This window comes from Palaemon carinicauda, chromosome 16 (genome assembly GCF_036898095.1).
Source record: "Palaemon carinicauda isolate YSFRI2023 chromosome 16, ASM3689809v2, whole genome shotgun sequence".
NCBI classification, from domain to species: domain Eukaryota; kingdom Metazoa; phylum Arthropoda; class Malacostraca; order Decapoda; family Palaemonidae; genus Palaemon; species Palaemon carinicauda.
Window position 1 is genome coordinate 85,550,866 of NC_090740.1, and position 10,000 is coordinate 85,560,865.

Here is a 10,000-nt window from a genome sequence, read left to right on the forward strand (position 1 = left end):
TGTTAATGTTTAGGTATTAATGAATTTCATAGCTATTTATAACCACTTATATTTCTTATTCTATCGTAAAAAACCATTATTGCTGTTATCATTGCTATTTTAACCATTGCTAATATATAGCTCAAACATTAACGTAGTGGTACTTACATTATCATATTGTAATTATCACAAGTATTAATATTATTATCACGTCACCTTCATCCTAGGTATTATTATGACTGAACACGTACACTGATATGATTTAAGAAAGAAGAAGGAATAAAGAGAGAAATCATCAAAGGTATGAAGAACTAGTCTTAGAAAATAGATAGAAACGCAACACAGCAAAGGAAAACTGTACCAATGAACATTATGAAGAAGTAGAGGAATCAGAAAGAAATCATAGATATGAGAGTATTCACAAGAAAATAAGAAAACTGATTAGAAGGAGAGAGACGGGAGGGAAAATTGTTGAGAATAAGCATTGGTGATTTAGATAGAGGATGTTTAGATACGTTGGGAAGAATATGTGAAGGATGTTTTTCAGGATGATATAGGTAATAGAACTGGGTTGCATATACCAATGAATAGCCAAGAGTTACTAGAAAATGATACAGAAGGTGTGAGGAAAAGTTAAAGATAGGAAAAAGCCTTGGTCATGATGGGGTGATGATAGAAACGCTACTGGTAAGCTGAAATTTTAGTGTAGGAAAAATTGTAAGATTGGCAAACAAAATATATAATACAGGATACATTCCAAAAGATATGTACAGATCCACCTTCATTGCTATCCCTAAGAAACCAAATGCCGTGGAGGACAGTCTACATAGTTCCAGGCACCTAATGAGCATAATAACGAAAATAATGTTATCAGTACTAATCAATAGAATGAAAAGTAAATTGAAACTAGAAGTTGCAGAAGAACAGTATGAATATATAAAGGGAAAAGGTGCCAGAAATTCAATACACAACATGCACATGTTAACAAAGAGGGCAATAGAGGCACCGAAAGAGATTTTTATGTATTTTATAAACTAAGATAGGGGATTTCATGAACTTATACTCTCTACATAAGGAAATTTATGAAGCTTTAATATTGACGTAAAGGACCTTCGGCTTTTTACCAAACTTTATTGGAGTCAAGAAGGTACAGTTAACATCGAGAATAACATAACACTAAGGATAGAAATAAGACGAGGAGTAATACATGGATGTGTAGTCTCACCAAATCTCGTTTGCCTATATAGTGAGAAATCATCAGGAATTGGAGAAATAAGAGCTGGCAGAGAAAGTATAAATGATATTAGCTGCAACTCGGGATGAATGTTGTTTATGAGATCAGCATTGTCCCTCGTTGATGTCGCTCACTATCACAAAGATGACTGTAATGTTGCTACATTTAAGAGCATATTTATGAGAGCTACATGATAGCTGTTTCTCTTCAATTGTAGATAATACCATGGAATTTTGTAGGAACAGAAAAATGCTGTTTCCCATCAATCACGGAAATTTGCATTTGAATATGTGAAGGATTCTAGGAACAATTTTATCCACAGCCAAAAATACCCATTCACCCCATACCGAAGTTAAATAAATATTTGCTGTGGACTAAATATAGCATATATCAACATGAAAATTGATATGGCCATAGTAAATACCCATCCCATAAAACCCTAAAAATTCAATTTAGATATGCAAAGTATTCTACGAGTAATTTTTGTCTTCGCCGAAAATCGGCCTCCAATGGATATCGAAAAATGGCTACTATGACTTTTCTATAGCAAGTATCACTACGAAAATTAGAGTAAATGTAGTTCTACCCATCAAACCCTGAAAATCATTTATATATCTATAAAACTCAAGGAGTAATTTGCCGCTCCACACCGATGTTTTAGCTAAAAAATGTCACTAAATAGCTAAAGTGACAGCTAGGGCATGCCTATAGCAGGTATGAACATGAAAATCTTCAGAAACAAAGCTCGTATATATCTCTATAATCCCTTAATTTTTTTTTCATATATTTATTAGTATAAGAGTTAGTGACCCAGCCACTGAAAATATCAGCTGCTCCCCCGACCCGGTGATAGTAATGAAAGGGAATGACTGGGCTATGGAATTTCGTAGGAAAATAAAAACTATTTCCCATCCATACCTGAAATTTTCCGAAAAAAAAAACATTCAACCCATAACAAAATAAATGTTTGCTGTGGCTTTTCTATGTCAAATATCAACATAAAAACTGGCATGCACAAAGTAAGTATCCATCCCATAAATCCATGAAAATTTCATTTAGATATGTGAAGTATTCTACGAGTAATTTATGGCACTGCCGAAAATTGGCCTCCTGTTGATATCGAAAATGGCTACTGTGACTTTGCTTCGGTTAGTATCAACACAAAAATTGGCATAAATGTAGTTCACAGTATGGCCATCAAAGCCTATGAAAATATTTGGATATCTGTAAAACTCCAATAGTAGTTTGCTGTTCCTCACCTATTTTTCAGCTAAAATCATCTCTTACGAACAAATGTGACAGCCAGAGCATTCTTATAGCAGGTATGAATATAAAAAAAAAGACAAAACCAAGCCCTATATATATGTAAATAATCCCTTAAAATCTCATTTGAATATGTTTATTGGTCTAAGAGTTATTGACCCCGCTGCCGAAAATATCAGCTGCTCCTCGCCCCCCCCCCCCTCCCCCCTGCCCAGTGATAATAATAAAAGTGAATGATTGGGGAATGGGTTCACTGGGCTATGGGTTGGGTGAGATTCATTCTTAAAAATTTTGGTATTTGATATAAGTTCACTTACTTCGTTCGCGACAACTGGATTTGCTGAGGACACCGCGATAATAGCTGATTCACAGGCAAAACTGCAAAAACTTCTTGACACAATAAAGAGTAAGACTGAGAAGTTCGGAATATGATTCTGAGAATCAACATAAAGAAAACATGTGGTAGTAGCATAAAAGAAAATATGTAACCTCCAAATTGCAACATCATAATGGACGGAGCAACAGAAAGCAAACAAATGCATTTGTATATTTTGACGGAACCGAGTAAGGTTGTGAACTCAAAGGCAGGTTGGAAACGACTGAGTTATATTATTGTAGAACACTCTCCTTATATACAAAACCTCAAGGCAACGGGACATAACAAGTTCACAAGACAGACAATATTACAGAGGAAAAACCAGACATGAATTTTCATGTTCGTTTTAGTGCGAGGGAAGAGCGAAGATACAAGCATAATATATACAAAAGGAATTATGTACAATTGTGTGAAACACGGTTGGTACATGGCTCCCCCCCTAAAAATGACATACTGTACATGTTAAATAGGGCGCACTGATCTAGAGAGGCTAACTGTAGGCGGGTCATGTGGCAGAAGATAAGCAGGTTTTAGACGATCAATGGAGACCCAGTCTTCTTTGCCCCGAATGTTTAGGAGGAATGCTTTCGGACTGCGTCGGATCACAAGGAAAGGGCCCGTGTAAGGGGCGTTGGTAGTGGCTTGCTGGTGTCGTTGCGCAGAAAGACGTGCGTTGCAGAGTGCAAGTCCGTTGGTATGTGATTCTTCGCTGGGGGTTTGTAAGTCGGGCGGCACGGAGTAAATTTTTCCACGACATGACGTATGCGCTAGAGATCGTCGGAGGAGGTTGTAGAAGGAAAAAATTCGGCAGGGACGACCAACGGGTCGCCATACACCATTTCAGCTGCCGAGACGTCGAGGGCGTCTTTAGGAGTGGTCCTTAGTCCCAGGAGGACCCAGGGAAGCTGAGTAAACCAGTTGCAATCATTGCAGCGGGACATCAAAGCTGCTTTGATGGTGCGATGAAAACGCTCAACCATTCCATTGGCAGCGGGGTTGTAGGCTGTTGTCTGATGTAGGGTGATGCCCAGGAGATTCGCTAATGACGTCCACAATTGAGAGGTGAAAGTGGTTCCCCTGTCAGAAGTAATATGCTCAGGGATACCAAATCTTGAAATCCATCCAGAGAGTAAGGCAGATGTACATGAGGCGGACGTTGCAGTTTCCATTGGAATGGCCTCAAGCCAACGAGTGGAGCGGTCGATGACGGTAAACAGGTAACGATGTCCTTGTGATGTGGGTAGGGGGCCTACAACGTCGACATGAATGTGTGCGAAACGACGCTGAGGTTGAGGAAGGGTGCCCACTCCTGAATCCCTGTGTCGATGTACTTTGGAAGTTTGGCAAGAAGTACAGGCGCGGACCCAATCCTTAGCATCCTTAGAAAAGCCGTGCCAAATGAACTTTGCCTTCAGCAGCTGTGCAGTAGAACGGCACGCGTGATGTGAAAGGCCGTGAATGAAATCAAACACCTGTCGGCGCATGGGAGCAGGAATCCAAGGTCGCGGTCTACCAGTACTGACGTCACAGAGGAGGGTGGTGTTGGAGTCTTCGAGGGGAAAGTCTTCCCAACGGAGGGACGTGCAGGATGTCCTACAAGCTTGATACTCTGGATCCTGTCGTTGGGCTTCAGCCAGGGCATTGTAATCCAATCCCAGTTGAACGGCAGCCAACGTGTTTCTTGACAGGGCATCGCCAATGGGATTCATTTTCCCAGGGACATATTGGAGGGTGCAAATGTATTCAGCCACTGCGGAGAGATGTCGGCGTTGACGGGCGGACCAGGCGTCAGACTGTCGAGTGAAGGCGTGCACCAGAGGCATGTGGTCTGTGCGAATGACTAAGGGCGTACCTTCTAAGAAATGGCGAAAGTGACGGACAGCCAAGTGCACCGCCAGCAATTCTCGATCGAAGGTAGAATAACCCGATTCTGCCTTGGACAGTTTTCTGCTGAAGAAGGCCAATGGGCGGGGCAAGCCTTTGACCACCTGCTCGAGTACTGCACCAATAGCGACGTCGCTGGCATCGGTGGAGAGAAGGAGAGGGGCGTGTGGGATAGGAAAAGTGAGAGCCGCAGCAGTTGATAGGGCCTTCTTTGCATTGCAGAAGGCTGCTTCTTGAAGGGGACCCCATTTTAGGTCCTTCGGCTTGCCCTTAAGGGAGGCGTAGAGGGAAGCAAGAGTGGCGGAAATGGCTGGCAAAAAACGGTGAAGAATTCCTGCAGAGCTTTGACGGTCGAGGGCACGGGGAAGTTCTGAACGGCTGCTACCTTCTCAGGGAGGGGGTGGACAGCTTCAGGAGTGATGCGGTGCCCTAAGAACGATACTTCGTTGGCGCCAAAGGTACACTTGTCGTACTGGACCACAAGGTCGTTTTGTTGCAGGCGGTCGAGCATGATGCGCAGGTGACGGAGGTGTTCCTCTTTTGAGGAGGAGAACACAAGTATGTCGTCCATATAACATACACAGGAAGGGAGGTCCCCTAAGATGCCATCCATGAGACATTGAAACGTTGCCCCAGCATTACGAAGGCCGAAACAGGAGTAATTGAAGGTGTATGTACCAAACGGAGTGGTGATGGCGGTCTTGGGGATGTCTACTGGGTTCATAGGCACCTGATAATACCCCTTCAGGAGGTCGAGCGTAGAGAAAACCTTCGCTTTGTGCAGGTAGGAGGTCACGTCGGCAATGTTTGGGAGGGGGTAGTGATCCGGTTCTGTTTGCATGTTCAGGCGCCTGTAATCCCCGCACGGACGGAGGGAGCCGTCTTTCTTCAGAACGATGTGTAAGGGCGACGACCATGGGCTGGAGGCCTTTTGGCAAAGGCCCATTTTCTCCATTTCAGCGAACGTCTGTTTGGCGGCTGCCAATCGTTCCGGTGCCAGACGTCTGAATTTTGCGAATACTGGGGGTCTTGTCGTCTTGATATGGTGATAAATACCGTGCTTGGCAGGAACCGTGGGCGTTTGGCGAAGTTCTGGACGGAAAACTTCCGGGTACGACGTGAGGAGGTAGGCGTAGGCATCCGTGGGTGCGCTGATGTGGAGAGCGAGGTTAGAGGGGGCGGGTTGAAGAGGTGTCGACAAGTACGAGTCTGCGTTGACAAATCGTCGGTGGGCGACATCGACCAGAAGGTGGAAATGAGAGAGGAAATCCGCACTGAGGATTGGCATTGTGACGTCAGCAACAAGAAACTTCCAATTGAATTTACCATTTCCGAACGATAATGTGAGGTTCTCGTAACCGTAGGTGGGTATCGCAGATCCGTTGGGAGCTACTAAGCGGACTTCGGCAGATGTAGACAGACTACGTCGTGCCTTGAAGAGTTTCCTTGGCAAAAGAGAACGACAAGCACCCGTGTCTACCAAAAATCGCACGCCCGTTCCTGCATCCTATAAAAAGAAAAGATTAGAAACATGGGAGGCCACCGCCACAAGCAATGGCCTACTTACACGTTTTTTGGCCACTGACAATCCTTGGCACATTTCTTCGCGGTTGCCCCGAATATGAAGTGGTAGTAGCAAAACTGCGGCGGATGGGAGGTAGTAAGTGGCTTTAGAAGTCGTTCGTTGGGGTGCGAGCGATTGGTGGGTGGTGGGCGGATTTGTCGCCGCTTCGGCCCGTCAAGGGGTAGGTGTGTATATCCTACGGCATTCATGTCAGCTTTGGTTGACGTTGAATAGGCATCCTCGTCGTCAGGGGTGGAGGCGTTGATGGAGGTCTTGAAGTGGCTGTCCATAGGGGCGTCGGCTTTGGTCATCAAGTCCTTTATGGTTAAACTATCGACATCGGGTATGGCAGCGCGTACAGGTTCGGGTAAACGGCGTATCCAAAGGGCACGAAGTAGGTTCACCTCACTAGGAGAGCCGTCTGCGGCAGGTTGAAGGCGAGCGATACTGGTCATTTCCCTGAGGGCAAGCGAAGCCCATTGGTCCCCCAACGGATGTTGCGAGAGCTGAAAAAGCTTTGCTATACGGGCGGCTGGCGACGGCGAGTACTGCTGCAGAAGGTATGTTTTGAGGGCGTCATACGCGAGAACATAATCCGCTTTGGTAGTTGAGCGAGTCACGCCCCTGATTTGGAAGTGGACTTCAGCGCGTTGAAACCAAGCAAACGCCTCTCTTATGGCGAACGGTGAAAGTTTCAATGGGGCGGTCGCAGCGCCAACTGCTGTAGTAGAGTCCGTCTCCGTCATAGTACCAACGATGGAGGGGGGAGGGAGGTGAGGGTGGAAGGCAGTGGGAGCGAGTAAGGCTGTGAACTCAAAGGCAGATTGGAAACGACTGAGTTATATTATTGTAGAACACTCTCCTTATATACAAAACCTCAAGGCAACAGGACATAACAAGTTCACAGGACAGACAATATTACAGAGGAAAACCAGACATGAATTTTCATGTTCGTTTTAGTGCGAGGGAAGAGCGAAGATACAAGCATAATATATACAAAAGGAATTATGTACAATTGTGTGAAACACGGTTGGTACAATATCTAGGTAATATAATAACATATGATGCAAGATGCAATAGAGTAATTAAAAAAAAGAGTACTAATTCCAAAAAATGGATTCAACCGTATGAAAACCCTATTGACAAATAGCAGGATAGGGATTCAGGCAAAAGTTAGAATACTGAGAAGCCATGTATGGTCTACACCTATTATGGCTCAGAGACGCGGACATTAAACAACAACTTAAAAAGGAAATAAATGGATAGGAATTATGGTTTTACAGAAAAATGTTGAAGTTTCCATAAAGAGAAAGTAATAAACGGGGAAGTATTGAGATGAGTGAGTAAAAAGAGATAATTTCTGTGTTTTCATCCACAGGAAGACATGGAGGAAAACACAGAGGTCCAGCTAACTATTTACTATCTAACTACCAAGACGAGGTCCCTCATCATGAGGAATAATCCAGCCCCACCAACTCAGGCCTTCCTTAAACAGTCCAATATGGTCTGTTACTACTTATGCCCTGTTCCAGGATTCTCTGGACGTTACTTAACAATAACCATCATGCGTCTGTCTCAGAGACTGTACTGTCACATTCAGCAAGGCACCATAAGAGCTCATACCTTCCAGGTCCCAAACAACCACATGATATGTTCGGAGATAATCATGAACACTAAGATCATCCATCATGCTTTGGGCAGCAGGATATTTCAAATACTTGAAGTTCTCCTCATACAATGAGAAAATTCGTCAATTAATACTACCCAGGAAATTTTCCTTCTACCCTACTACCGCAACAACAGCAATCTGAGGAGTAACCCCAGAAACCATTACATCCGTAATCAAGACAACTCTACCGACCAAGATACTTGTGACCAAGACAGCTCTCATTAGCGACCGGACAGCCTTCCTACTTTGTATACCCTCTCGTCGAGTGCATCCACCAATAAGAATCAAGCCCGTCGAAAACAAGATGGTGATTCATCACCCATGAGTGAGTGGGAAGGCAGTCTGGCTGAACTACAGAACAACCTGGCGAGCAGCTTAGACAATGCGAATTCGCCGCCCCACTCACGTTACTACTTACTTCACCCACGGCAACTGATGTGGTTAATGTAAATCCGCAACCTCTAAGCTTAAGCCAGAATGGCCATATTCAACAATCATACCCTCAACTATGCTACAGCCTGAGGAAGGGGAACAACACTCCCAAAACGGGTAGCTTGCTTACTTTATTCTTTTACCCGACTTGTAAACTTTACATTAAAACCTTGCTTCGTCACTTATACCTAAATTTTACTACCCTCCTGAAGGATGACATTCGCCTAATTACTGGCTATATGCAGTAATTCTGAAAAGGAGATATTAAGAGACATTGAGAAGACAGAGAACAAGATCAATGCACCTGCGGAGCCATTATCTTTAACAAAATTTTTATTATTATTATTATTATTATTATTATTATTATTATTATTATTATCATTATTATTACTATTATTATCATTATAATTATTAGTATTGTTAATATTATTATTATTATTATTATTTTTATTATTATTATTATTATTATTATTATTATTATTATTATTATTATTATTATTATTAGGCTATAATCAGGTTTTGATCAAATTCGTAAGGATGACATAGAACTAGTTTTAAGGTATCATGTCTATGAGAGTTTTTTTGAAAACAGAACACTATATATATATATATATATATATATATATATATATATATATATATATATATATATATATATATATATATATATATATATATATATATATATATATATATATATATATATATATATATATATATATATATATATTAGATCTGGTGACTTGAATGTGTGTGTGTCTGCATGGTCGCTATAGAAAACTTGTACAAGGAACTTACGGAATATTTACTGTTGGAATATTATGTAATTTTTAACTTGAAAGCTAACACTGCGATACCCATTTTCATCACTATCCACCTTGAGGGTCTACGGACCCCATAGTTACAGATCCCATAAAACTCTATTCCATAAAATCTGGGGAAATCATGCAGGCTGGTACTGTAGGCTTCAGCTTTTCAAAAATAATTATTTAACAATAAAGAAATCTAACAATAATAATGAACCAATTGCAATGAATTTCGACAAAGATATTGAAAGAACATATGAGATTATTTTGGTGCTATATTAATTTGGAAATTTGTCCTAAAAAGGGAGTCCTTGGGTGTTGCCCAGATACACACAGCATACACTGATATTATTTTCCAAGTGATAAAATGTACAAAAACTTACAGAATATTTATTGACTGAGTCTTATGTAATTTATTTTTTCCGTTTTCAACGAAATGATACCACCCAAACGGAGATTCTATAGAATATTTAATGATTGACTTACTTTACTGTGATGGCTGCTATTCCTGTTCCATACAGCAGGGGAACCCCATTCTCTACAGGACCTTCACTGTCGTTTCACCTTGTTCCTTCAGAGTATTTAACGTTTCATATCGCATATTGTTCATTTACTGTTAAATCGTCACTGTTGTATGACTGTTGAAATAAGAAAGTCTTCATCTCTTGAAATCCTTAATGTCTTCAATCATCCGGATGTTTCGTGGGAGCTTATTATATAGTCTCGGGGACGCATATCTAAAGGCTCTGGAGCCTAAAGTAGACATATATCTAGGTCCCAACAGTTTGAAGCC